The sequence below is a fragment of the Dipodomys spectabilis genome, unplaced genomic scaffold, assembly GCF_019054845.1.
Source record: "Dipodomys spectabilis isolate Male_0828 unplaced genomic scaffold, ASM1905484v1 ptg000242l, whole genome shotgun sequence".
Taxonomy (NCBI): domain Eukaryota; kingdom Metazoa; phylum Chordata; class Mammalia; order Rodentia; family Heteromyidae; genus Dipodomys; species Dipodomys spectabilis.
In genome coordinates this window covers 6,301,391-6,307,500 of record NW_024870919.1, presented here as the reverse complement: position 1 = coordinate 6,307,500, position 6,110 = coordinate 6,301,391, and the positions used below count along the sequence as shown (strand labels likewise).

The 6,110-nt window shown below is 47.9% G+C and overlaps 1 pseudogene; it reads right to left on the bottom strand.

The window, feature by feature from the left end:
• The window catches only part of LOC122124717, a 184,956-nt pseudogene extending 179,437 nt beyond the window's left edge, over positions 1-5,519 (bottom strand).
• Positions 5,520-6,110: the final 591 nt, after the last annotated feature.

The following is a 6,110-nucleotide window of genomic DNA, read 5'->3' as shown; positions in this document are numbered from 1 at the left end:
GAATTGGGTTTCCTCTGGGTTTATGAAGGTGGTTGAAGCCTGGGGCTGCCGGTGCTCACAACTGTCATCCTAGCTACTCATAAAGCTGTAAAGACCACGGTTCAAAGCCAGCTTGTGCAAGAAAGTCTGTGATACTTGATATCCAATGAACCACCAGAATACAGGACATGGTGCTGTGGCTCAAGTACTAGAGTGCTCATCTTCAGATGAAGAGCTGAAGGACAACACCCTGGCCCAGAGTTCAAACCCCATGACCAACAATAAACAAAGAGGTGGCCTGATTTTTCCACATAGCAGTGTGTATGGTAGGAAATTCCTTGCTGTGTTATGAGATATTACAGATATGTGAGAGGCTCAATGTTGTGTCTACAGTTATTCTGAGTATGATAGTGTCATCTTCACGCAGGTCAGATGTGATCCTAATGGAAGGAGTTCATGGTTCTGTTCTCAGGAACTGCTGAGGCCGTGGAATGTCCGTGTGTATCTGTGTGTGTGTGTGTGTGTGTGTGTGTGTGTGTGTGTAATTTTCCCTCGTCTTTCTCTGTCCCCTTCCTGGCTGCCTGGCTGCCCCTTTCTGACCTCAGATGGTGACCTTCCTCCACACCGACCTTGCCTTTAGCCCCCTATCAGGGCCTACAATGAGTCCTAAATTGCCAGAGGCCTGTGTTCCAACTTTTCTCTGGGGCCCAAGTCTGGCTGTCCCAATATTTGGCCACCTCCAGGGGATTCTGGAAAAGCAGTGCCAGCTGGCATAGGTCTCCCCTGCCTCAGGAGGGCCTCGGTTATACGATGTCCTGTCCTTTTCCTCAGCTGGGCCTCTGACTGCACATCCCTCTCAGCAGGCTTGCAGTGGCTTGAGGAATGGGTGGTTGCTGGTGGCTCTGGCCAACTCGATCTTGACATCTGACTGAAGGTCGCTCAAGCAAGGAGGATCCAGGGCTACATGAGAGGTGAGGCCAAGGTGGCTTTGAAGTATCTGTCAGTGTCTAGGAAATGTAAATGTACTTTATTGCAGGAAAGTTTAACTTACAGCACCAGCTGGACCTCTCAGGTCTTGCTACACAATTCTGGATACCCAGAATACAGGAGGCACAGACTTTAGATTCTAGGGCCAGGGAACTGGAGGATGAGAGACTTGTATGTCCAATACCTCAATGTTCTGGGGCATTAGTCTTGACCTGGCTATGCCCCCGCTTATGTATGTTCACTTCTTAACCCATTGTTGGCCACACACCAGCCACTTGTGGCAGTACTATGGAAAGGGCAGGAGTGGAAGTGAGATCTAGGATGAACAAAATCTGGATTTATGGCCTGTGGGGTGGCAAAGGGTGTCTTAAAAAAAAACTTAGAGCTGGAACTCGGGGTCTAGGCACTGTCCCTGAGCTTCCTTTGCTCAAAGGTAACATTCTACTACTTGAACCACAGTTCACCTTTCATCTGTTTTACTTGTTTAGTGGAGATAAGAGTCTCATGAACTTTCCTGCCTGGGCTGGCTTCAAGCAGTCATCCTAAGACCTCAGCCTCTTAAGTAGCTAGGATTGCTGGTGTGAGCCACAGGCACCTGCTAAGGATGTTTGTGTGTGTGTGTGTGTGTGTGTGTGTGTGTGTGTGTGTGTGTGTGTGTGCATGCACGCGTGCACGCGCGCATGTGAGTTTACCGGGACTTGAACTCAGAGCCTAGGTGCTATCCTTTAGCTTGTTTGTACAAGGTTGGTGCTGTACCACTTGAACTACAGTAGCTCTGCTTCCCAGGTTTTGGTGACTCATTGGAAATAAGAGTCTGCCCAGGCTAGGTTTGAATCTTGATTGATCCTCAGGTGTCAGCCTTGAGTAGCTAGGATAACAGGAATGAGCCACAGGTGCACAGCTGATAATGGCCTTTCTCCACAGAGGACTGGAATCTCCTGAAAGCTTTTCTTTATTTTTACTGTGCCAGTACCGGGGCTTGAACTCAGGTTTTGGGCTCTGGTCTCTTAAATTTTTCCCTCAGTGCTGGCACTCTACCACTTGAGCCACAGCTCCATTTCTGGCTTTCAGTAGTTCATTGGCAAAAAGAGTCTCGATAACTTTCCTGCCCTGGGCTGGCTTTGACCCACGATCTCTGAGTAGCTAGGATTCTCTTGAGTAGCTAGGATTTACAGGGGTTGAGCCTGGTGCATTGTGTAGAAGGTTTTCTTAAGCAAGAGTTCTTCCCTGCATTTGCCCTGACTCCTCCATGCAAAGGAGGCCTGAAGGTCAGGAACTGTGAAAATTAGGCTTCTAGCCACAGGAAATGGCTGGGGTCCATGGAGAAAAGTCAAAGTTAATCTTCCCCCTGGGCCCCATTCTGGGCCCCACCCTCTGCCCTACCTATGACCTAAGTAGAAACCTCGACCCACCCTTGAATGTTCTGCTAGACTTGTCTGAGGCCAAACAACCTTCATTCCACCCACACTACCGGCTCTACACCACACCTCAGGACCTTTGCCCATGCTGTGTACCTTCTGCCTGAGCCTCTCTATCCTGTTCCACATCTTAGAACTCCTGTGGAATTTTGGCACTGCTTATATCAACTAGTGAATCAAATTTTTCCTTCCCTTCTGCATCATTTTTTTTAAAATATTGAGTAGCTAGAAATGGAACTTGTGCATGCTGACTGGCAAATGCTCTATATTGGTGTGTGTGTGTGTGTGTGTGTGTGTGTGTGTGTGTGTGTGTGTGTGTGTGTGTGTGCCACTCCTGGGGTTTGAATTCATGGCCTAGATGCCATCCCTGAGTTTTTATGCTCAAGGCTAGCATTCTACTACTTGAATCACAGCTCTGGCTTTTTGGGTGCTTAATTGGAGAAATGAGTCTCATATAGACTTTCCTGCCTGCACTGGCTTGTAGTTATGATCCTGAGATCTCAGCCTCCTGAGTAGCTAAGATTACAGGGGTGAGCCACCAGCACCTGGCCTCTACCTGTCACCTATAACCTCAGCCCTTCTCTGAGTCCCAGAAGAGTATGTCTCAGCAAGGTCACATTTTTTGGGGGGGCTTGAACTCAGGGTCTAGGCATGTTCTTGAGCTGTTTTTGCTCAAGGCTACATTCTATCAGTTAAGCCACAGTACCACTTTTGGCTTTTTCTGTTTATGTTGTACTGAGGAATCAAACCCAGGGCTTCATGCTTGCTAGGTAAGCACTCTATCATTAAGCCACATTTGCAGCCCAAGGCTCACTTCTAACAGGAGCTATGAGGGTGGTATTTATTTGAGTACCCTTTTCAGCACAGAAATTGCTGGCCATTTCATATCTTTGCCAGGATTTGGGACCAGCCTGAGACTCTGCAATGAGGAATGATGAATGAGTGATAGCCACCATGCCCCAGAGATCTAGGCTCACATCCTACAGATGGATAGAGAATACGGAGACAAAACCCTCCACAACTCCTACACCAAAAAAAGCTTGAAGTAGAGCTGTGGCTCAAATGGTAGCGTGCTAGCTTTGAGCATCAAAGACAAGACCCACACCTTAGTTTCAAGCTTTTTCTAGCATAGACCCACCCAAGAAAGGGAAGCAGGTGGGCACACCGGAGCTCAAAGCTAACACATAATATTCAAGCCTCCCAGAACAGACCCTATCCAGCTCTGATTCTCCAGATTCTTTGTTCTACATCATGGCAGTCTTAGATGGGACTGACCATGCACCAAGTTAGGACATTCAAGTATAATCTCATACTGAGGATCCAATGACCTTATCAAAGAATCAGGATCTCTCACTGTCCTGACTCAACACTGGGCAGTGAGATGAGATCTAGTTATTCAAACACATGATATGGGAACCAAAGGGTTTTTGGTCAAGGGATGGAGAATGGAGGTCTCTAGGTCCCTCTTGGCAAGGTGAAAAGGGCTGTTCTATCCCAGGAGTGTTCCTGTGTTGTATTATCAAAGAAACAACCCTGCTCAGAGCCCAGTGCCTCTGGTTTTCCCACCAGCCTCTACCCAGCCCTGCCCCACATTCATTCTGCCCTCTCTGAATCCCAGATCTGCCATCTAGACTAAAGACTGAGCCAGCAAAGAGATCCACTTCTGCCTCTGAGAATGGCAGGCACAGGGCTCTAGCACCCTCTCTATGAAGTGTCAGGGTGACATGAGTCCCAACTCCCACCATCATTCCCAGGCTGTGACAGTGATATGCTTACCTCTGTCTCTGGTGTAGGAATGAACACCGGGGGTGTCATCTTCAGAGTGAGCCCTGGAAAGTCCCAGCCCCAAGGATGTACTGCACAGGCATCCTGCAGCGAACAACGGCCAGGTCATCAATGGTGAACTCAAGACTTTTAATAGCAGCGTGGCTGGATCAAAGGCTCTATCACTGGTAGTCTAGGTTGTCAGGTAAGATCATGACTCCAATGTCTGATACACCTGACCTAGGATCATCCTCCATCTTTATCTTCCTGCTTATCCCTTGCCTCCCCACTCTTGACACTCCCTCACCCCAATACCTCCCTAACCCTTGGACATTTTCTTTTTATCTGACCAGAAAATAAACTCCTTGGGGTCAGGGATGATAAAAAAAACCCTGAGCCCTAGGATCTACCCCAGGCTACTTTCCTCTGCAATCGGTGACCACACAGCTCCTGGATGTCATGAAGTTGCTAAGGGGTCAGTGGCTTGGTTCTACATACTGGCTTTAGTCTTTGAAACTGTTCCCACAGAAATTGTGAATGGTTGGCTCCCTTGATCCAGGGACTCCAAACCAAGGCTTGCATATTTTCCCTTCTTCCCTCCTTTCCTCTTTTTCTCTCTCTGTCCTTCCCTACTTTCTCTCTCTCTCTCTGTCCTTTCTTTGTGTCAGTCCTGTGCCTCTAACTCATAGCCTAGTTGCTGTCCCTGAGCCTTTTTACTCAGGGCTAGCAGTTTAGGGCTTGAGCCACACATCCCCTTCTGGAGTTTTGTTTTTGGTAGTTAATTGGAGACAAGAGTCTTACAGGCTTTCCTGCCTGGGCCAAAAGCCTCAATCCTCCGATCTCAACCTCCAAAATAGCTACGATGGCAGGTGTGAAGCACCAGCATCCAGCTCAAACCAAGGTTTCTTCATGTTCTGTGGAACTAGTCATGGAACCTTTCATTGTCTATGGCCCCCCAAAGCCTGGCGCACTCTGTAACTGTTTGTAGAAAAATAAATGAGTATCTGTCTATGACAATACTACAGAAAAGTCCCATCTGATTCAGATAAGTATCCTCTGTTGGGGAGAGCCTGATGTAGCTTTCGCAATGTACTCCCTCCTCCCTCTTCATGGCCTTCTGGTGCCACTTCACTTATCTATTTTGGCTCCGAGGATGTGAGCCACAATGTACTGGCTGGATTCTGGGGCCTCTGTGATGTCTATCTTCTCAAAGATATCTGTCCAGCGGCTGACGAGCTCTGTGGCACTCAATTCCCCATTCAGGTGTGAATGAGGTTGCCTTGAGCTGAATGTCTGGTTCAAGGGGCCTACTCTCCTCCCCATGGGGCCAGACATGATAGTCCATCACATCCGCCCCGCCCCAAGTTTCATGTTGCAGAGAAAGGATCCTTGAGGTAGCCTGAGGTCTCTGAATATCTTGGAGTCCAGTACAGGTGCTGGGAATCATCTCTCTCCCAGCTGGCAGGATGGGGATGGTCAGGTCACAATTTCTGCTCTCCATGATGTCCTCCACTGTGGTGCCCACCTTAGAGAGAGCTGGAGGAGATTCAGCAGCTGGCAGAGAAAGGCAGTCAAGGCACAACATTCAAAGCAGGAGACAATCTGGCTTGGGAACTCTGCCTGTGCTGCTTTGAATGTAATTTTTTTTATTATTATTATTGTAAGAATGCCTTACAGAGGAGTTACAATTACATGGGCAAGATAACAAGTACATTTCTTATCAAACATTGTTGCCTCCTCATTGTTTCCCCTTCCCATCCTTTTCCATACTCCTCTTGTCCCCCCACCCGAACCTCTCCCCACCCCCCCACCAAAGATGTAAAGTTTGTTTTTCGACATAACAACGTGTACAGCTCATTGTTGCAATGGGTCCACATGTATCCCTAGTTAACGATTTGTTTTTTTTTCCCTTCACCTCTGCAAATTATACCAACATCAAGTACAGTGAAAGTATTGGTTATA